This window comes from Bactrocera oleae, chromosome 2, assembly GCF_042242935.1.
Source record: "Bactrocera oleae isolate idBacOlea1 chromosome 2, idBacOlea1, whole genome shotgun sequence".
Classification (NCBI taxonomy): Eukaryota; Metazoa; Arthropoda; class Insecta; order Diptera; family Tephritidae; genus Bactrocera; species Bactrocera oleae.
In genome coordinates, this window is record NC_091536.1 from 93,038,525 (window position 1) to 93,061,389 (window position 22,865).

General features: G+C 33.7%; 1 protein-coding gene across 5 annotated transcripts in view; it reads left to right on the forward strand.

Moving 5' to 3' along the window:
* The window catches only part of dmrt99B (doublesex-Mab related 99B), a 40,195-nt gene that overhangs the window by 7,774 nt on the left and 9,556 nt on the right, over positions 1-22,865 (forward strand). The window lies entirely within an intron of this gene.

A 22,865-nucleotide genomic window follows, 5' to 3' on the forward strand; every position in this document is an offset into this window, starting at 1 on the left:
AAATAGATGAAATGTCATGAAATTTTTAAGTCGATAAAGGATAGCAGATTCTAACGCACTAGTCGACATATAGATGGCACCACTAAAGTTTACTTTGTTACTTTTTTACTGTTTACATTGGAACGCACCTTGTATATATATATATATACATTAATTATGAATTTATTTACCAACATGTTAGGTTGATAAGCTGTTTTGAACTTATGGACTGTCTTGCTTGGAACTATATAATCATGTGTGCTAAGCCATCAGCAAATTATTCTGATACGAGCTGGCTTCTATAAACTGTCACTATGAAGCGAGAGTGCCAGTCATTTCTAGAAGAATACTTTTGCTGCTCTTTTTTCTAATAAATATTATGTTCAACATATGAATCATTGCTTATTTATACTTATTTAATAATAATTTCAGCAATTTTTAGGACTTTAAGCGTCATCTATTGGTTATCTTTGATTCTCCATATCTTGGAAAGTGGAGAAGCGAATAAACCACTTGTAGCTTCATGTAGAGTAGCTAAATCAAAGAGATATTGAATACAAATCGGCCGTACAACTTTCAGAAAGTTTGCACATAACCGCTAGTTTGGATAACCTCTTTCTTTGCCCTTTTTGATTTTTTAGCAGGTGCACAGAGCTTAAACCGATAGAGTAGAGAGTTGGTGCATTATATGACCTTTGAATATGGACTGTAAATGAATCAGCGGTGCACAATTTTTAACATCGGACTTGGTCTTGGACTTGGACTAGGCTACAAAAATATATCATTTTATTATTTAAAATTAGTTTTTCTTTTAAATCTATATAGTCTGCGTTGCCTAAACACCTATTACAACTACAATTGATTGGCGACATCTTGCGGTCGATAGTTGCAGCGAATTGTGTATTCACTAAAGGTTGTTGTTTCGAACAGTGTACACTGTAAAATTGATTTTGAAAATTTAATAAATTTATTATTATTATCTATATATTATATTATATATCATCTCTTCTGACAAATATAATGTAAATGAGGGCAAATTTAGATTAGAGCAAATAAAAGAAAATTTTTCTTTACGAAAATATTTTTTGGGCAATAATTATTGAAATTGCCAATAGCTTAATAACAATAACTCATTGCCCGAAATGTATGATATAAAGCAACTGGAAGTTTGAAAATCGCATGTTATATGGGAGTCGCATGGGAGATAGGCATATAATAAATAAAACAAATACAAAAAGTAAACAAAACGATTGTTGCACTTATTGAAAATTTCATTTAACAGGCAATTTCGCGCTATTTGACCGCGCTGACAATAGGGGACATGGACTTGCCCAGGTACGAAGCGCAAAGCAAAGAAAGTGAAAAAGTAATAGCTCTCCTCGTGGGTTCTACTACGGAATATCTGTGCTTCACGGCGTTGGAAAATAAATACGAACATTTTCAACGATTTGAGAGGTTATGAATTATCGCATGCCCAACGATTGGAAAAAAATATATATATATAAAACATTTTCCATTCCTTAGTGGATAAAATTTGGAAATTTTAGCATTTATAATAATAACATAATAAGCCAATAATCTTATTACTACATTCCCCTTAGTTCCACTAATTTAGAAACGTACCTTCCTGTTTTACATTGCATTGTATTGCCATTCAGAAAAACATACACACATACATACGTATATATATATGGTATGTAAAGGCGCAACCACATGCAAGTGATAGCATATAATTTCAATAGCACACTGGCAGCAGTTCCTCAGCACAAGAAAATACAATTTAATTTAATTTTAATTGAACAACAAATACTAGAGCATCAAATTCCAAGAGGAAATGCACGCTTGCAATCATTTGCAGAAACAATATACATACATGCTTGTACATTCATACATACACATGTTCATATCTACTATATCGATTACAATATACTTCACAAAAATCAATATCGCACAACTCACAAGATTTTTGTTCAACAAAAGTGAATACACCGATACATTCAAACATATATATACATGTATGTATATATGTATATGCAGATGTCAATATTTCACTGTTCGTATGTGCATTCATTTCACCTTATTCAAAACGGTAAAAATTGAAGTGTTCTATTTCAAAGCACTCTTTATACTTATATATGTGTATGTATGTATGTGCACGTACTATATATTTATATATACACGTTTTTTGTAGTGGACGAAATTGCGAAAGAAATCACAAAAAACACTTTGTTGCTAACTGCTTCGGATTAAATGCACAAGTTACAAACAAATTTGATACAAGACACACATGCATACATACCTATATTCGCACATACATTCTCACATCTACCTATGTGCGCGTGTGCGTTTGACTACCATATATCATTGGCAAACTCGCAGGAAACCAATTTGACACCATCTTTGTGGCAATTTCACAAATTCTCATTGAGTAGCTTATTAGTTTTTGTTTTTTTTTTCACTCGAAAATATTTGTATACTTTGTGTTATTTGAGGCTAGCTAGTGCTCGATGGCACAATGAAGGTATGCTTTTGTAGGCATGAGTATGCCATTGCAGAAGTTATTGTAATAACACTATTTATGGCAAGTAATAAGGGTGTTAATTCGATAAGAGTTTCAAATGCCATGCAACACTAATAATATACATACATACATACACACATCTATAGCCGCTTATGCAATTTTTGGATAAACATGAAATTTATACAATGTTCACCACCTTTGACCTTTTCGGCTTGCTTGTGTTGTTGTTGAGATGCTAATCAATGCTTTGTTTGCCCATTTATAGGGTAAATACTGTTTCCGATATCTGAGTAGGTACTTCACCGTAAACTTCTATATTTCCATGTATGTTTGTATGTAATCGTCGTAAGTATTTTAGCGTGCGCATATCCGTCCGGGGTCTCATGCACGCCAAAAGTAATATGCAACCGGTTAACGCCCATTTCGCGCCCTTCACTGTCACGATACTGTTATTAGTTTTGTAGACAATTTTTTTAAACATTCATTTTTCATTCAAATGACATTTGAGCAGCAAAGTAACTATTAAGCTGCCGTTTCGGCCTCTCATAATTTCATTAGTGAGAGCGGGAATTAAAAGTAGTGCGAATATGGCGTATTCTACGAAAGGGTGGGTACTTAAAAAATATATATTCATGATTTATAATCCCAATTATTTGTATGTATGCACATATGTTTGTTTGTATGTAAATATAAATGCAATTGTCTGTTTATTTTAACTCTGTAGCATTGCAGCGTAGCCATATGATGTGATATGCCCTCAGGTAATGTCAGAAATGGGGCGACAACAGATGTTTGTTGTTGCTGTTTTTAACTTTTTGTTCTTTAATTTCATTATTTCATTATATAATCCAGCTGTGAAATTTATTTGATTTTTATTAGGAAAGTTTTACCCCCTCGTGCGCATGTGTATGGATTATAAATATGTAGATACTATGTATTTATATATGTATACATATATGAGCAAATAATAACAAAATAGCATACAATTAAAGTAGAGGCAATGCCATATAATTTAAACACATGCATATATTAATCTATGGATATACATATGTACATATGTATATGTATCTTATACATACTACGGATTTTAAAATCAATGCTGGCCGATTTTGACGATATATTCTTGAAATATTTTTTGAAATCACTAGAGGTTTCCTGCGAATTTTGAATATTTTGGAAAGAGTTGCCACTTTTATGATAAATAAAATTTACTTCAATATATAACTAAAGTAAATTGGATATCTAATGATGCCATTTGCGAAATTAACATAAAAACAAGTTAGGAAGGTTTATTTTAGACATACTACATGTTGCTTTCTGAGTTTACAGCGTTCTGAATACCCTTGCCTCGAAAAATGGGCTCGCACTTTCTCCGCAATTCCGGCTGATTGCCTTATCTGAAACAAACAAAAAATTAGCTGCGTTTTTTTAATACTACTAATACTAATAATATTCAGCTTTATCTTATACGGATACATATAGTACATTTATTTATAACAAGTTCTCCACTATCTTTCTATTTAAGCAAATAATTTTTTGCGTAACTACATAGATTTATAAGTAACAATTCCATTTCGCTACTGCAACATTTTCCATTGTAGCCGTTATTTTTTTTTTTTTTTTTCAATGTAGATCAGAGAAAAATCAGATGATAAGATGCAATTGCCCAGGTCGCTGCTTCGTTGTTATGTAAGTGATACTTTTATTGCACCACCCCCGCTGACGCAGCCACTTATTACCCCTTTCAATTGCCTAATTTGAAATAACCCACTCCTTTCGGCAACACAAGTGCTTGTGAAATAAATTCGGCATTCTGTAGGTTTTTGTGTGTTTGTTTGCGTTTTTCGCGGTTTTGTTTGTTCTATTATATTCTGGAATGCTCTGCGGTTTCAAGATAAATATCAAATTTTGCTCCGCCACTTGGCGCGCTAACCACCTGCGGCGGTGCAACAAATAATTTTATACAAATATACATTTATTCATATATGTATGTAAATATACATACATATGAAAGCGCGTAATATTGTATTCGGTGATAGCGGGAAGAGCAATCTGGGTCCTCTAATGGTATATTAGGATCGTGGGAAATTCCACTGACTTTTGTTGTTTTCGCACAAAGCAAATACCTTAAATAAATTGTACAGGATGCATCTGATAATATTGAATTCGTTATTGTAAATATGTACATATGATCCTTTTATATTTATTTGTATATATGTATATATATAATATATGGTATGTCTCTCGTATGATTTGACTAATGTAAGTGCTTTTATAGTTTTAAGTAACTAATATTTTTTATTCTTCTGGAAAAGTTCTTGCAAAACGCCAATATATATTAGTATAATAACTAATTAAATAGAATTTAAACTGTACTTTTCGAAAAAAAACATACAATTTAAAATAAATTTTGTAAGAAACTTAGTTTTTTTTTTGCCATTGCCAATAAGAATATTTGATGTAGCCTAAAGAAACTTCTAACACTGTATTATTTTTGGTGTAGATCGGATATTCCTATAAGTCTCACTAAAACTTTTCCGCTTTTCACTACAACAGCAAAAAACCTTGTTATACCAGCAAATATAGTTTAACATCACATTGGTTTTCTAATTCTCAAACTACTTGAATATTTCAGGCGAAAGCAATGGTAGAGGGCTACACTAAATCACCCAATTTAAGGTTGAGTTGAAAAGTAACCGAAACACCGAAACTAAATATGTATCAAGCAGGCTTCTTTTTTTTTGTCACTGAACATTATTTATATATATGTGTATGTAATGTGTTTGGAGAACTAAAATTATCGAGATTTCAGAATTACAAGGTGCGTTCCAAAGTAAACAGTAAAAAAGTAACAAAGTAAACTCTAATGGCGCCATCTAAATGTCGACTAGTGCGTTAGGATCTGCTATCCTTTATCGACTTTCAGTAAAAATTTCATGACATTTCATCTATTTGAGGCGAAGTTATTGCGTTTTAAGTGTCAGTATGTTTTTGTCATCGGTGCGAAAATGAGCTTCGAACAAAGAGCCAACATGAAATTTGGTTTTAAAATTGGTAAAACTTTTACCAAAACGTTTCAATTGATGAAACAAGTTTATGGCGATGGTTGCCTGTCCCGTAGCAGAGTGCACGAGTGGTTTCAACGTTTTCAAAATGGTCTTGAGGACATAAATGAGAAATGAGCCGAAACCCAAAAAATCGCGCCTGGAGAAGTCAAAAGTGAAGACAATGCTGATTTGTTTTTATGATTCCAAGGGTATTGTCCACAAAGAATTTGTTCCACCTTATTCAACGTGTTCGGGCCGAATATCGCGAAGATGGAAGTTGGCGTTTGTTGCACGATAATGTGCCGTCTCATCGATCGACGCTTGTGGCCGATTATTTGACCAAAAATCACATTTTAACAATCAACCACTCCCCGTATTCACCTTATATGGCACCGTGCGACTTCTACCTTTTGGGAAAAATGCATTTGCCGATGAAAGGAAAGTGTTATGCAGACGTGGGTGCCATTGAAAAGGCTTGCACCGGCATACTGGTGGCCATACCGGGCAACGAGCTAAAACACTCGTTCGACATGCTTTTGGACCGTGCAAAAAGCTGTATTAAAGCAGAAGAAGACTATTTTGAATAAAATTAATTGATTTTGCCGATAAAACCATTTGTTCTGTCTTTTTTTAAAAGTCCTGTTTACTTTGTTTGGAACGCACCTTGTATGTATCGTTGTGTTTGAGTAAGATTGATTCTCGAGTCGCTTCCTAACATTAATTAGAGAAAGATACTGGTAATATATATTATGCTTTCTAGAATGTGTTTTTGGGAAATGCGATCGAATTTACAAGTTTAAACTGTTATCGATGTTAATTTTGATAACCAAGTAACGGAAATGGTTTCTATTGATTTCGAAACTTGTACTTTCAATATCTTTCATATACTCATACTTCGGAAGCACAAAAGAGGGTTTCAAATTCAATAATTGGTTATTTAGACGTGGCTAGTGTGGTTTTAATTGAGGCTGTTTTCGGAGTTGGTCTTTTGATAGCTGTTACGTGATTTATACTCAGTTTGGTTTGCCATTTTATAATGAACAGATCCAGATTATTCCGGAACAACGTTTGTAAATCGTGCAAATTTATTACCAAAATAATGGTTCGGTTCGCGCGAAGCATAGCGCGCTGCGTCCAATATTCGGTCGACATAATCGCCCAGTAGAGTCGGTAATTCCAGCAACCATGAAAAGTGAAGGTTTTGCTCACAGTTTCCTTCGACTGCAGGGGCGTCGTGCATCATGAGTTCTTGCTAAAGGGTCGTACGGTCAATAAAGAATATTACCTGCAAGTTATGCGTAATTTGCGCGAAACAATCCGCCAGAAACGCCGGATTTATGGAAGAACAAAAATTGACTTTTGCCCCATGGGAACTTCTGCATCGCATCGTTGCTTGTGCTCGAATATTTTGCCAAAAACAAAACACACGCTACGCTACGATTGGGGAGATAAAAACTGCATAGAAGGAGAAGCTGAACAAGATCTCCAAAAAACACTTTTTTGCTACGAGGATTGGGAAAAGCGCTGAATAGATATTCATGAATAAATAAAAACTTTCTTAAGAACTACAAAATTTGCGATACTTTCTGAACAAACCTCGTCAATTGTTCTAACAAGATTGCGCTACATGCCATACAACCTACGAAACAATCAATTTATAATATTAAAGAAAACTTGGTGAAACGAGGTGAGCGCATTATCTCGCGTCGCGGGCTTCTGGCCTGGTCTCCAAGATCTTGCGATTTAACACCACTGAACGATTTTGTATGGGGTTATGTGAAGTATTTTGTCTAGGCAAATAAGCCCGAGACAATTGAAGCATTGGAAGAGAATATTCGACGCGTTATTGCAGACATACGACCCTGATTGCTACCAAAAGTGGTCGAAGTGGTCTCGGCTGGAATATATTCAAGCCAGCTGCGGCGGTCACTTACATGAAATTATTTTTAAAACAAAATCAAGCTTAATTCTTCTTATCGATAACACTAAATTGTATTGATTTTATTTTTTCTTGAAAACCACATGGCAAAAAACACCCTTTATTCAATAATGCGATGTCAACAAAAGTATTGTGTCAACAGAAATACATAAGACCTGCCAAAAATATATCAAGTTCTAGGAAAAGAGATGAAAAGACACTACGTAAAGAAAAGACAAAGTTAGACCAAAGAAAAAAACACGTTAACTTCGGTTGGACTGAGGCTATAATAACCTTCACAAATACAAAAGATTCATTACAAGCATGATTTCGTCAGCTTGTAAGGCAGCTATATACAGCCGATCTAAACTATTTTTTTTGAAGAAGATGGAGAAATCTCGTCAAATAAAAAATGTTTCTATACTGGTTTCGACAAATGAGCAGCTTTTTGGAGAGAAATAAAGACGTGTACAAAATTGCAGATCGTTATCTAATCTAATCTAATCGACTCAGCTCGTCGTGCTGATTATTTATACATAAATATTTATATTATAGGGTCTCCGATGTTTCCTACTGAGTGTTGCAAACTTCTTGGCAAATTTAATATTTCCTGTCCAGAGTATAAAAAGGAGTGATTTCTTGAAAGAAAATATCGCAGCCGAAAGATCTTACCTAATTTTTTTCCAAATGACATAAAAAAAATACTAAATTTTCTCGTTAACATCACAATGTGCTTTTTACTTGGACTTTCTAACAGTTTTCGGTTATAAACTATATACTAAATAATTGAAAGAATTCGGTAAGATTACAATACATAAATAAGTGAGTACATATATACATATATATGCTTATCATTTTACATCGTTCAAGTAAACTGAAAACATTTACAACAAGAAAAAACGTTAACTTCGGTTGCACCGAAGCTATAATACCCTTCACAAATACAAAGGTTCCTTACAAGAATTTGATTCCGATATAATTTAATAAAGATACCTCGTCAAATAAAAAAAATTTCTAAGGAAGCACTTTACTCCGATCGTTCAGTTAATATGGCAGCTATATGCTTTGAGAAAAGGACGTGTGCAAAATTTCAGATCGATAGCTTAAAAACTGAGGGACTAGTTAGCGTATATACAGACGGACGGACGGAGAGACTGACATAGCTAAATTAATTGGGCTCATCACGTCTCCGCCTTTACTTTTGGATGTTACAAATTTCGTGGCAAACTTAATATATCCTGTTCAGGGTATAAAAATACTCGTATCGAGGAGATCTCAAATCCTTATAAAAACGTTGTACTTAGTTCGGAGAAATTCAAAGTTGCACATCTTTACTGTTTCGTCTTCTGCAAATGACAATTTACAAATGTATGTAAAAGCTTTATAACTTTGCAGGCAACACCCACACACAAGACAAAATCCAAAAACAATGCAAACTGTTGTAAGAAGAAGAACTTGAAAGAAAAGCAATTTTGTACTATTTTGCACAAATTCTCCCGCTTCTTCTTTATTCACTTTGTGACTTCTCAACTTTGACTGTTGGTTGGCAACCAGCAACTACAGCAGTAACAACAACTGACTCAAATGTATACAAAAAGTTAAATACAATTTCATGCCTCGTTGGACACAACACACCACAACAATAACAACAAAAACAACAACAATATAAATAACTTAATACAATAGTATAAAGACGGCAACAAGCGTAAAGATACCAACAAACGAAACTTGTGTTGAACTTGCAACCTGCGAGATTGAAGTGAAAATGGTTGCGTCGCTGTGATGTATGCCAAGGCAAGAGGAGGCTGCTGATAACCGTTGATATACTCGCATATTGCCAAATAAGTGGATAAAGACAAAAATCAGAAATTCGTAGGACAAAATAAAATTGCAGTCAAGCAAAAATTAAAAGCTGTGTCAGGCGTTACTTGTAAATTTACGAAAGCCCTGCGACCCACTCGCTTACTTATGGCACGTACTTTTGAGGCCAAGTGGCAGTTCGTATGTTATCCAAACGACTCGCGGCGTTCGGCTCTACAAAAACGACACTACGCTTCCGATTAGTTGCGTAACGGAAATAAAACAATATCCGCTTGGCGCTTTCAAATATATTTTCGCCTACAACAACATAAGTGAGGAAAAAAAATTGTAAAACATACGATGAAATTACTTTATAAGGCAAATAATTCTAATTGTTGTTATGGCATGCTTATTGCTGTTGCGGGTTTCCCTTCAGAGGTCTAAAGCAATATTGAAACCGTGTCGCCTTCTGATTGGTTTTGTTGCTTCGCACTTGAAATTAAATTAACTTTTTTCCATCAAGTATCATTGAGTGCATTTGACAGTTGCAAACAGGAATAGCACATCCAACACAAGCTGGTAACAATTGCTGTGCACAAAACATAAGAGAAAGCAAATAGAATACCTATATACTTGTATATGAATACAAGTATGTGTTGTGTCGCTTCCGACGGATTTTTAAAATACAAAGCGTTATTTGTTGCTTCATTTCATCAAATCTAATAGCGTATTTGATGCGATAGAACGCCGGTGGTTAGGTAAGAAGTGATAAATTTATAAATAAAACACTAACTTGAAGATGTGTTTGGGTTATCCCTCTAAGGCTTATGAATTTTATATGAAATTTTGTTTTGGGCGTTCTTTATCTATATACTATGTTATGCCTTTATTATTCAATTACTTGCTTAGAGGCAGTAAATGGCGTCTAACAGAAGGTATAGAGCAATTATGATCATTTTTGAAGAGACCAAATTGATCACGCGTACCAGTAGTATGGTTTTAGGGATAGTGATTGGGCGATCGATGGATCGTTAGCTTAATCTTAATGTTCATATTTGTATCATGCTATTATATTATAAGAAAACTTTTGTCTCATTATTTAACATTTTTGGTGATAATACTGTTTCAATATGCTCCCTTATACAATAATGCAGTCCAAGCTTTAATGCATTTCTTGTTTATTTCCAAAATCTATCTACAGTTCAGTTCGATTTTTATTTCTAATACGGTTCAAAACCAATTGAATACGCTTTAATTACTTTTTTTAAGAAAATTCCAGAATGCATATTTCAGTAACTTTAAGGGGGAAATAGGGTTAGGAAAGTGTTTTCTCAATGAGCTTAAAAATATGTATATTTAAGTATATACCATAAAATGTTTGAAGAATTTCTTGGAAAAACTCCGAAGATATTAGCAACCCCCATATTGCAGCTCACAATCATACTCAGCATTTTGCGTACATTCAGGAAGTAACAATTTTCTTTAGAATTCAAACGAGATTGAAATTTATTTTTATTATGTATATATAGTATGTATGTATGTCACTCTTCTATATAAATGTAAATGCTATCAAATATTAGAGAATTGAATTTTTTACAGTGTTCTGAAAAAGAAGCATAACTTTCTGTCATTGCTTTTAATGTTTGGAAAAAGGAAATTTTTTTTACATATATTTATACAATACTATGAAGAAAGTAGCTGTCAATTTTCAAAACCATTTGTTTGAAAACTTTGTAAAATAGCGTGTACGTAAGTTAAAAAATATCGTTTTAAGAAAAACGCGTTTGATAAAATATTTCCTGTAGCGCCTGAAGAAGAGCATCTCACTTTAACGGCTCATCACAATAGAACGAGACGGAATTTTGATATAAAATTGTGGGGATATATAATTCAATAGTTTTACTAATAATTTATAAAATAAATAAAAATCAGTCCCGCATCCTACGAAATGTTTTTTAAAATTTTCTCTGTTTCTAGTACATTGTTTACTCCTCTCGGCCGATTGACCGAATCACCAAATAATATGACGTAAAAAAGTTGTCGAATGAATCTCCAGATCTTCGATGGATTCGATCATAGAGAGAATCACTGCCGAACCGAATCTCACGTTTTATTGTAGGAACTCGCTTTACCAGCGGAATGGCATGGAAAAGAAATCCCGAATTGGAACAGAGGCACCACAGTTTGATCATCATCATTTCATCTTTTCATCAGTCGATAAATGTGTAACAAAAATGCCAACTCTCTTGTATTTGTTGTTTAATAGATCCATCAGGGATCGAACTTTGGCAAATTTCTCTGTGTTGTCTATGCTACTGTTGTCCATCAGATGCAATATCGATATTAGTGTCCGAAGAGTGTGTCGAGTAATTGATTGTTTAATGATAGCCAGCCCGGCCCGGCTGAACCGACCTTTCTGAGGAAGTGTATGGTAGCCAGAAAGAAAAAGAAAGCCGATAAAGCGAACAACTTGTTGTCGAGTAGTAACTAAGATTATATTTTTTGGTTAAGTGTAGTTGTACGAGTTAGAAACGATCATGTCGAGATTTCGTCATCGAAGAACATCTAAAAAGTTCCAATGGAATTTTGTCAGCTGAAGAGGAAAATATTGGAAATTAAGTATATCTTTACGATGGCAAAGTTTTTTTCGGATTTCAATTTGTATTCGGTAATGCCATCCACATTAACATTAAGTATCGATATTTAAGAGAAAAAATCATTCAAATTGACGAAGAAAAGTGATAAATAATAGAAAATAGGTGTCGTTCCTCAATGTGACCAGATTTTTTTCACAGTATCATTGAAATTCAATATTGATTTGATGGCATTACCGAATAAAAATTGAAATTCCAAAGAATATACGAAATTTGTGAAAAATTGAAGTTACTAAAGCCCGTACCATAACTACGAACCATATTTTCCTCTAGAGGAGTGAGCTGCTTCGTCAATCTCCGAGAATTCAAATGAATGACGTTTGAGTTTTTTCCAAGTTGGTTCGCCGAATTAGGTTTCTGCCGTATATACGCGTCTTACATTTTCCACATGATATGCGCTCGTCAATGGACCAGAAAAATCGTGTTCAGTCAAATCATAATTTACCTCAATCTCACAAGCGACTTCGAGAGTAGGATCAATGTCGTCAGCGATATTCTCATCATCGATTTGCTCTTCATAGCTCAATGCACATCTTTCTCTCTCTCTCTCTCTGATTACGGAAAGACCTCTTCCACTTAGGTAAAAATCATAAGCGTTATCGAACTTTACCCGCCTAAGTGTTGCTCTACTTGTAGTATGATATGAATAAAGGTAGCAAAAATTTAGAATTATCCAGAAAACCAAAATGAACAATTTCTTCGGAGATTGTACCGTTGCTTTGGGCAATAATCTAGGTCTAATTTCGAAGCAGATGAAGAAATCTCGTAAAATAGATAAGTCTTCCATATAAGAACTTAATTTTTAACTTTCAGTTTGTATGGCAGATATATGCTATTGTGGTACGATATTGACAAATGAGCATTTTCTTGGCGAGTAAAGCACGTCTGAAAAAATTTAGATCGATATCTCAAAAATTAAGGAATCGCGTATATATACATACAGACAGTTGGACGTGGCTAAATCGACTCAGCTCGTCACAGTGATCATTTACATATGTATATATGGTATTTGTATATTTAATAGAGTCTCCGACGATTCCTTCTGGGTGTTAGTAATTTCGTAACAAACTTAGTATACCCTATTCAGGTTTTCCAAAAAACAACAAACATCAATTCATATTTTGGCCGCCTCTTTTAACTTTTTTTTGAAAATGTCCCACAAATATTATTATGTATATATATGTATTTATATGTACATATATATATATATGGCTCCCAAAAAAGTACTTAAATTACTGTGTCGCGGTCATTATAACGCAAATATTTGCCGAGATTTTAAAAATTTTGTCAACAAACTTTTAAAATTGGCTGATTAAAAAAGTAGTTCCACATTTGGTTAATTGTCTTAAGTCCGCGTGATGGTTGTTTGTGTTATTGTTATTAGCGGCATTGTTGCAATTCATGCGTAGACATTGGACTTGGCACTTGAAATGCCAAATTGATATTTGTATATTTTCACAACATTTATGACTATACTGCTATACCGCACTCCCCTATCCATATCCACCATATATACATATATACACATACAAATAATACATACATATTTAAGTGTGCGTATGTATGTATGGTAAATAGAAACGAGTTCAAAGGCAACAAAAAGAAATTGACCGACAGCATCACTACAGCTATAAGATAGACTAGTAAAATATGTCTACATATGTATATATCTATGTATGTACAAAAGCACATATTTACAAACCAGCAATAATAAAGCAATGTAAATAACCAACAGCGCGGTAGGTCAATCAGCCGTAACAGTAGTAGCGTCCAACAAACATTTAGGCATTTCAACATTTTACTCAAAATTTAATAAATTTCTTAGTTATTAATTTTTGTTGATCTTACAGCGATTCGAACTGTCTTTGTAATATTGTATTGCGCCGCATAACCATATGTTAACACACACACAAAATCCCATTGTTATTGCTATCACTACTGTGATTATTATTGTCTTAACATTTGTGTAAACATTTCGGAAATACTCGTATATTGAGCACCACACATAATGGACCGCCTCGCATAATGTGACGAACTCAAGGGACGTTCGCGCGTCTGTCAAGCGCGCCTAGTTGGTCAAGACTGCGTATGTAAATATGTGTGTAAGTGCGTCGTAGCATTAATGGTCGGCGAGTGCGTCAGTCAGGTAATGAAGCACTCAAGCCACTGTTGCCAGTGAAACGATGTTGCCAAACTAATTTACATATTCTGCGGCTACCGTAGTTAACGCCCCAATGATGCGCATACTCAAGTGGTCGCAGACCAATGAGTTGGCACAGTGGTGCCAATTGCATAAATATCGCCGAAGAAAAAAATAATGAAAGTCACATTTAAGTAGATTAATTTCATGAATTTATAAAGAGAACAAAAAAAATACTTGAATATGTTGGATGATAGGATTAGGGAAAAGTAATCGAATTTCTCTTTTTCCGAGTTTATTAACACTTTTATACAAAAATGGTGGTTATTGGGCTAATCTTCGAAAGCACCTTTTTCAAAAAGGCGTCTATATACGGCTATGATTTCATAGTACTTAAAACATGCAATTACTTCAATTTTTCGCAAAATAGCGGAATGTAAGCAAAAGGCTAAATTTTTGACCGAAAAAATTAGCAGTACATTGTACAATATTAACAAAAACTCGCAAATTATTAGAATGTTACCGTGAAAGTACGATTGTCTTCGAGCACCATCGTAGCCGATTTCGAAAATGCCGTTTTTTTTCGAACAACCCGTTTAAAACTTTGCGTGCTGAGCTGACTGCTCGAACATTTCTACATAGACCGGATTACATAGGTTCGGGCAAAAGCTGCTGCACTATAGTGTATGCCTAAATTAGAAATCTTTGAGAGATTTCATCTCAGATCAACCAGATTTGTTGAAATCCTTATTTATGATCGGTAACAAAGTAAAAGAAAATGGTGTTCCATTGTTTTATCAGAAAAAGCTACGAATCTCTGAGCTATTTGTGTTGAGAGACATGCGCTTTAGACCTGAAGACAGCCACAGAGCTATATGTAATTTCGCGGACTGGAGCTGGGTACCACATTCCATTTATAAGTCAATTACCGAAATCTTTAACATTATCAGATATATGTAGGATGTTCAAATAATCATTCTTCTCTTCTATTTTTGGCATTTTTTACATAGATAATAGACAATATAATTGTTTTTTACTGACCATTGCTAAAATAAATCAGTACCTTATGATAGGGGTCAATATTAAATTATATTATATTACACAAAACCAATTTTTTTCGAGAAAATAAGTTTGCAGTCTAAAATATCTAAAATACACCGTAGAATCTGATTCAACTATATACATGATGTGTGTTCCGATACCAACGGGAATTTTTAAATTTTTAATTTCGCGGGTTTTGAATAGTCCAATTGTCAAAAAAAATATTTTTTTGATGTATTGTTGATATATGTACATGCCTACAGAAGTAAGATAACATTTTTAGCTGTATTTATTTCTTACTTTGTCTGTAGCAGCCGCTGTGTTAAGGTTAGACGTGTTTTTATGACCTTGGCGATTTTCGTTAATGCACCTACTGACGTTCTGCTTCGTTGCCTTCGCGTGGATTCTTGGCCAAAAACAATACTATAACGATGCAAAACCTATGATAAAATATAAACTTCTACTTATGACTTGTACTACTGTAAGATCACTGAAAGCCTGTGCATTAGCATCCAATACATTACAGTGAAGTGGAGTGGATGCGTGTGGGACGTGTGGTATATGTTGGAAGCGATGGAGTGGTGCCTTAAGTGGCTGTCATTCGGAAATGCCACCAAGGTGGCATTCATTAAAGTCATTCATAATAATGCGACAGTAGCTATGACTAGTTTGAGGCAACACAATGCAGCAGCGTTATCGTTAAAATAAATTTATACAAGTGTATATTTTCAAAGGACCTGTTTTCGATATTTATTCTTACATACATACATATTTTTTTATTTATATATTTTTCATATATTTACATATGTATGTACCTTAAAATGGTATAAAAAAGGTGGCACATAATTATTTAACTACAATATAATATATACATATAGACATATTCACAGCACAAAGGAAGCAAAAAAATGTTATTATATTTTTGTTCTTCAATTCGTTATTAAAACTTTTCACATGAATCAAAAAGTTGCTTGCTTGCTGCCGCCAACAAAATCTCTATGCAGCTGCAACGAAATAAAGTTTCATTTCATAATTGTATACATCCATATCTACATACACAATTATATAAATACACCTACATATGATAACCTAAAGCATATCCCTACTCCAAATTTAGCTTTTCGATTTGCCGTCGCTAAGCCGTACAACCTCAGCAACACATTACCCAAACCACTACATTCTAAATTTCGAAATAAAAAAATAATAATAAAGCCCTTTTTAAGCGACAACGCTTGCTTGTAACTTGTTTCCTTTTTATTCACTTCCTTCCGTTGGTATATATGTATAAATATACATATGTATACATATATCTATACTTGTATGTTCACTTGGTCGTTTTCAACCCACTTGAAAAAGTTATTTTACGTTGTTTTTGTAACTAGCGTTGTTTTTGTAACTTCTAGTTTTGCATCTGTATTAAATTTTGTATCAACATATCCGTTGAACGTATGTATGCATGCATGTGTTACATATGCATATGCAAGTAGGCTAGCTCCACCTCTATTCGAAACACATGCGCATTTCCTTATATCTCTCTTTTGCTCTCTTCCGTTTTGTAGCAAATGTTGCGTTATTTCTTTTCTCTGCGCTCTGAGGCGGAGTTTGCTTTCCTGCAAGTGTATTTGTGATTGCACACATACTCAGACATGGCAGATGGTATGGTGTTTTGTAGCAGCATTCTTAATATTATACATTTTTGTGGTTTGATTTTGTTATATTGCGATATGTATGTATGTGCAGTGGTATGTATGAGCGCTTGCACATAAGTGTTATTGTTAGCTGTTATTTTGTAACATTCTTATAGGTTGAATGGTTGCCCTCCCCATCTTAAACATACTCCAATGTTTCGTTGATCTATAAGTATATATATAAATGCATATCTACACATATATGTTACCTATATGTGTGTGAACATTGCAATGCAGTTACAATAATATAAATTAGTTGATATGCATTAGCAGATCGAATTGAATGTGTGCATAGTATATATTACATATGTATGTAAGTTCTTATGGGATATTAGAGTTTGACAATGGTTTTTATTTCTTAGTTAAAAATAACTGTTCTCACATATCGTTTTGATATTTGAATTCGTGATGGTAGATGGGCATACTATGAAAGATGTGTGTGCGAGAAATGTTTATTACAAGAAGATTGCTAAGTATCTTCATTTAAAGAGATTTAATGAGCTAATTTTCTAAATAACTGTAAGTCTTTACTTTAAAAATGCTACAGAGAGACTATATATGTATACATATCAACACCAAAAATGTCACCCTTAATATGTTTACAGCAGAATAAAAAAACGTTACAAAATAAAAACTACTCATAACGAATCAAAATTTGAATTTTAGTTATAACTTGGTTATATCTGACAGCCGTAGCGTAAATTTGGTAGATATTGAGATCCCATAAAATATATACATATATGACCAGCATAAACAGCTAAATCGTTTTAGACATGTCCGTCAGTCTGTATATACGCAAACTAATCACTCAGTTTTTGAGATATCCTCCTTTTTCCCCAAGTAGCGGCTCATTTGTTGGAAATGCCGATATTGGAACACTAGTGCACGTAGCTGCCTTACAAACTTCGTTTGAACGATCAGAATCAAGTTGTTGTATAGATTGGTTTTTTATTTGGGAAGATATCTTCACGAAATTTGGTATGGATTATTGTAGTTGTCATACATATTTAAAAAAGGTATTCTAACTTTGGTACAACTGACGTAAAGTTTTTTTTTTTTTGTGTTTAAAATTTAATATTTTTTCACCTAATTTCGACTAAATATCGAAAATTCTAAAGTCGAAATATCAAATTTTTTAAATAGTCTGTGAACATTTTCTTCGTAGAAATCTGCACTTTCTGGTGATGCAAAAATAGATATATTATTACGGTAATTTTTCTCAGAAAATGCGAAAAAATACTAAGCCCAACATTGCAAAGCTGTTATATCATAGTAGCAGCTTCCCGACCTCAGATCGCCCAGAAGTTACCATATTTCTCCTTTACTTTTTATTATATTCCCTTCCATTTCCAATTCATCTTACTATTATTTTTTCACGTTTTACTATTTTCAAAGGCTTCAGCGCTGTTCTATAGGCTATCGTTCAATCTATATAAACTAACAATTTTCTAGGTTTAATTCTTCTTTTCTTCTAACCTTTGACTAATGAGAGAATGAAAATTTTGATTCTCGTTATATACGGGTACTCAGTTGCCGATTCTGCGCCGTAAAATTTTGAGCAATGCAAATGAAAATGAGAGTGGAGAATTGAGAAAGCGCCTCATCCCCAAGCATGTTGGTACACGCTGCAAATACTGTTGCAAATAGTGGATATTGTGTGAAGGGCTATAAACATGAGCAACGGAATTTACACAACCATACATATATATGTATGTATATAAACATTTGTATGTACTGTAGGTACACTTCAGTAAGAAGTACTCACATGCAACTTTAGAATTTTTTAGTTTTCCGCAAGGAAAAGGATGATAAGTAACAAATTAGATATTTTTAAGTGGAATAGTATTTTTCCGAATAGAAGAAATTACAGTTCATTTCACAATATATACATAGGTGTGTGTAAAGCCGGGGACTTACTCTCAGTCGTTGGCAAAACTTTATATGACCACTAAGGGAGAAGGATAAGGGACGAACTGATCCGATTCTAACCATATTTGACATACGGCTATACAGTGCAGGAAAGTATTTTTTCGGTCTAGGAACTTGGGTCCATATATACGGTATCTGGGTGCTTGAATAGTTGAAATGACAATTTTTGGTCATTGTGTAGCACATCTTAAAGGCACTATTCATACAAAGTTTAATCTCGATGCATTCATTGGTGTTTGATTTGTATACTGGAAGTGAAAGAGTCAGATGGAATTTAAAATTCCGTTATATAGAAAGCAGTCGTGTTATCCGATTTCGTCCATTTTTGCACTGACATAAGAATGTCAAAATAATTTTATGCATCAAATTTAGTTGAAATTGGTCGAGCAGATCCCGAAGCATGGGTTTTCATCTAAATATGGGCAGTGCTACGCCAATTGTCCAATTATGAAATAAGCTCTTGTAAAGCTTGTTTGTGTCATCTGGGTTTAGTATCTCTGACGCTTTTGTTTATTGAGTTATCGAACTTTTAGTAGTTTTCATCGTAACTGTTATATGGGGAGTTAGCATGGTTATAATCCGATTTCAACCATTTTAAACTGTCGAAGAGATGCTTAAAAAGTTTATGCTGAGCATGTTTCGTTGGTTTAGCTTATTTGATTTGGGAGATATGTACATTAAACCTATTAGGGCGCGAGGTCCCGGCCACTTTTTAAAAATTTTCAAACCAAAGTTTCCTCCCTCCCCAGTAATCCTCTGCATTAAATTACAGTTTTGTATCTTATGCTCCTTTGGTGTCACGGATCATACATATGTATCAAGTTTCACCAAGATATCTCAATTTTTACTCAAGTTATCGCTTGAACGGACGGACAAACAGACGGAAGGACAGACAGTCACTCGGATTTCAACTCGTCTCGTCATCGTGATCATTTATACATTTATGCATAGTTCGATATATATCTCGATTAGTTTTAGGTGACACAATCAACCGTTAGGTAAAAAAACTTTTATACTCTGTAGTAACATGTTGCAAGGGTATAAATAAATGGCCATCTTCCAGTTAGTACTCGTCTACTCTACAGTCGAACTTCTCAATTAAGAACTTTTGTACAACGAAGTTCACTTTATACTGAATTAATTAATGGAACACTGCAAATTCATTGAATTTTCTGTAGATACATATATTTCGCATTCATTATAATGAATTCCCTTAAAAGGAATTTTTTAATATCCCTATAACGATATACACTATTATATTTGTATATATTTTATACAAGAAAGGGCAAAAATTTTTTTAGGGAAGTTCTGATAATTTTATAATAAGAAATAATATGTGTTACAGAATGTCACTACAACTGTAAAAAAAAAACCTAAAACTTGGGAGCCAAACAGGGTTAGATCGCTGATAAAACAGCCCTTGGATGGGGTCGGAAAAGCGTCACAAATTCTTAGAATGTACATTATGAGTTCAACAAAAAAGCATGGATGACATGCGGAATTTAATTAAAAATGGATTTTGATGAAACTGGACAAAAAGTTCAAAAAAAAAAATATTATTATCAAATTTGTGCGATGAATAAGGCTATGACTACAGGTTTTTTGGTCGACCTTCAGAGTATTAGAAAATATAAATACCTTGATGAAAGAGTCTGCACTATGGGAACCCCTTCAGACGAAAATATTCTGCAAATTGTTATGGAAAATACTGAAGTTCCAGATATTTCAAGTCTTATACCTTCTAAATGATTGCCAAAAAATTTATAGTGTATTAGGAGTTGTATGTAACGAAGTTTTCTCGCCTTTGCCTAAATATAATCAAACTATATCCGTTTATATTTTTTAAACGGTTAGGTTTACGAAAAAATTATGAGAAACTTTTTTGTAGAGCATTCAATTTCACACAAAATCTATGAAACGAAGTATGTTTTCGAGTAATTGGAAGCGAGGTTTGAATTTTTCTATCTGATAATAAGAAAGAAATTGAAAACTGTATTGCGGAGGAACTTCCCGTTACAATTAAGAGTTCATAGTTGGAGAGACTTTCTTAGAGGTGTCTAAGAATCTATTTTTCAGAGTACAAATAAAAAGATCGTTTTTTTATCCACCCAAATGTATATCTAAGAAATATATGAATAAAATATTCGCTTTTGTTTTAAAAAGCAAATAAAATAACACATATGTATGTATAAATAATATGTATGGCACTATATATTTGTTAGAAATATGTATGTACATATGTACAAGTATATGCACTTCAACAACCCTCCGAGCTTTACTTTGATATAAATAAAATAAATCACAGGATACCTCAGAATTTGAAATACAGTCGCCATTGCACCGACTTTCTTTCATTTTACACAAACACACAAGCGCACGTACACATCACACTGTAAACTACTCACAAACCGGAGCGCCCACAATCCGCCCATTATATAATGTAGGTTCCTCCGCCATCCCACGATACTCATTATCATGAGCAACAACAAATTTTAACAGTCACATATTGTGCCATTTGCATTGTTGTACCCCTTCAAAACGTTGCTTGGTATTGGTTGCTTGACTTGTGTGCCAATTTGTATGTGTGTGTGTGTGTTGATCAGTGCGACTGCCGCCATGCGAACCAGCAACAAAACGGCAACAGAAACACAAGTTCTGCATTGCCGAGAGAGAGGGTACTGTCAGAGTACGGCCAAAGCGTTGGCAAAGCTTTTGGTTGGCTACTACAACTGCTGCTGTTGCTGCTGCTGCTGCTGCTTTACCTCTACCACTACTACTACTAATACTCGTTTGCTGACAGCAAATGTTGCTGTTGTCGCTGTTACTTTTCTCTTCAGGCAGCTAAACAATCAATTGACTGAGTGTTGGTGTTGGGAGGGCAACAAGCCCTTGGTATGTACATTTTCAAGTTGAAAGCAGCGTGGAAATCGAACAAAAACATAATGCCCAGAGAGGAGCAAGAAGTAACAGAAACACATGAGAAACTTGTTAGAGAACTATATTCGGTATAAAAGACATTTTGAATGACTTAGAATTTTTTTTTTGTAATCGTTGCCTAATTTATTGAACTAAGAATATTGAGAGAATTTTGAATTGAAAGTATTTTCCTGTTTTGATAATATTTGCTTATTTGGATTTATTTCTATTGATTGTTTGAAACACATTTTTAAGGTTGTATACAAACGAATTTATTATTTAAATAGAAAATAAATGTAAATGTATTGGTTGCAGTTTATGGTTTGGGACAGTTTAAGATTTGAAAAAATTATTTTGTTTGCTTAACGTACACTTTGGTGTTCTAAAATATTGTTCAGTTGGCAAAATAATGAAAGAAGACCATCTGTCCAACACGCCGTAGAGTCGAAGAGTTTGGGTAAGTCAGCCCAGCATGTAAAACCTTTGGCACATTAACGAACTTAATGTTTCAGAAAACTACTTATTGGGAAAATTAGAGTATTTATGGGTCTCACCGATTACGGGGTTGGACACAATGCATATATTACATAAATTTAAATATTTTTTTTATTTTGTAATTTCGAAAATCCTAATTAAAAATAATTTTTAAATTTCTTATCCCTAATACCACATCTGTGTAGTTTGTGTTCCATCTTGGTTATATTATATTTGCAAATGGAAAGATTTTTTTTAATAAACATTTAAAATTTTTACTCTCCACCTTATTTAATTTTAATTATTTTAGTGCTTCAAAACATATGTACAATAATCTATGCCAAGTTTTGTGAAGATATCTTGTCAACCAAAAACTATATCCATATAGTGACTTGATTTTGATCAATCCCAACAACTGAGGGACTAGTTCACGTATATACATATGCACAGACATGACTAAACCGATCATATATAAATGTATATAAAAACTTCCAAAGCCGCAAAAATATTTTACTTCTAAGGTTCAACGTAATCACCGTCCAGCTCGTCCAATGGTTTATTGGCGACTCTCCTATAAAGGCGTTAAATCTCTTCACTTCTCTGAAAAAGAGGTTAAAACTGGAGCAAAAGGGTACCAGCAGAATGATTTAGAAGCCGTGGTAAAGCATTTAAACAATACAAAACGAGTCGCAATTTTCATTTCACATTTTGAGAACATAGTTTTCAACAGTTTTACTAACCATATATCAAATAAAAAA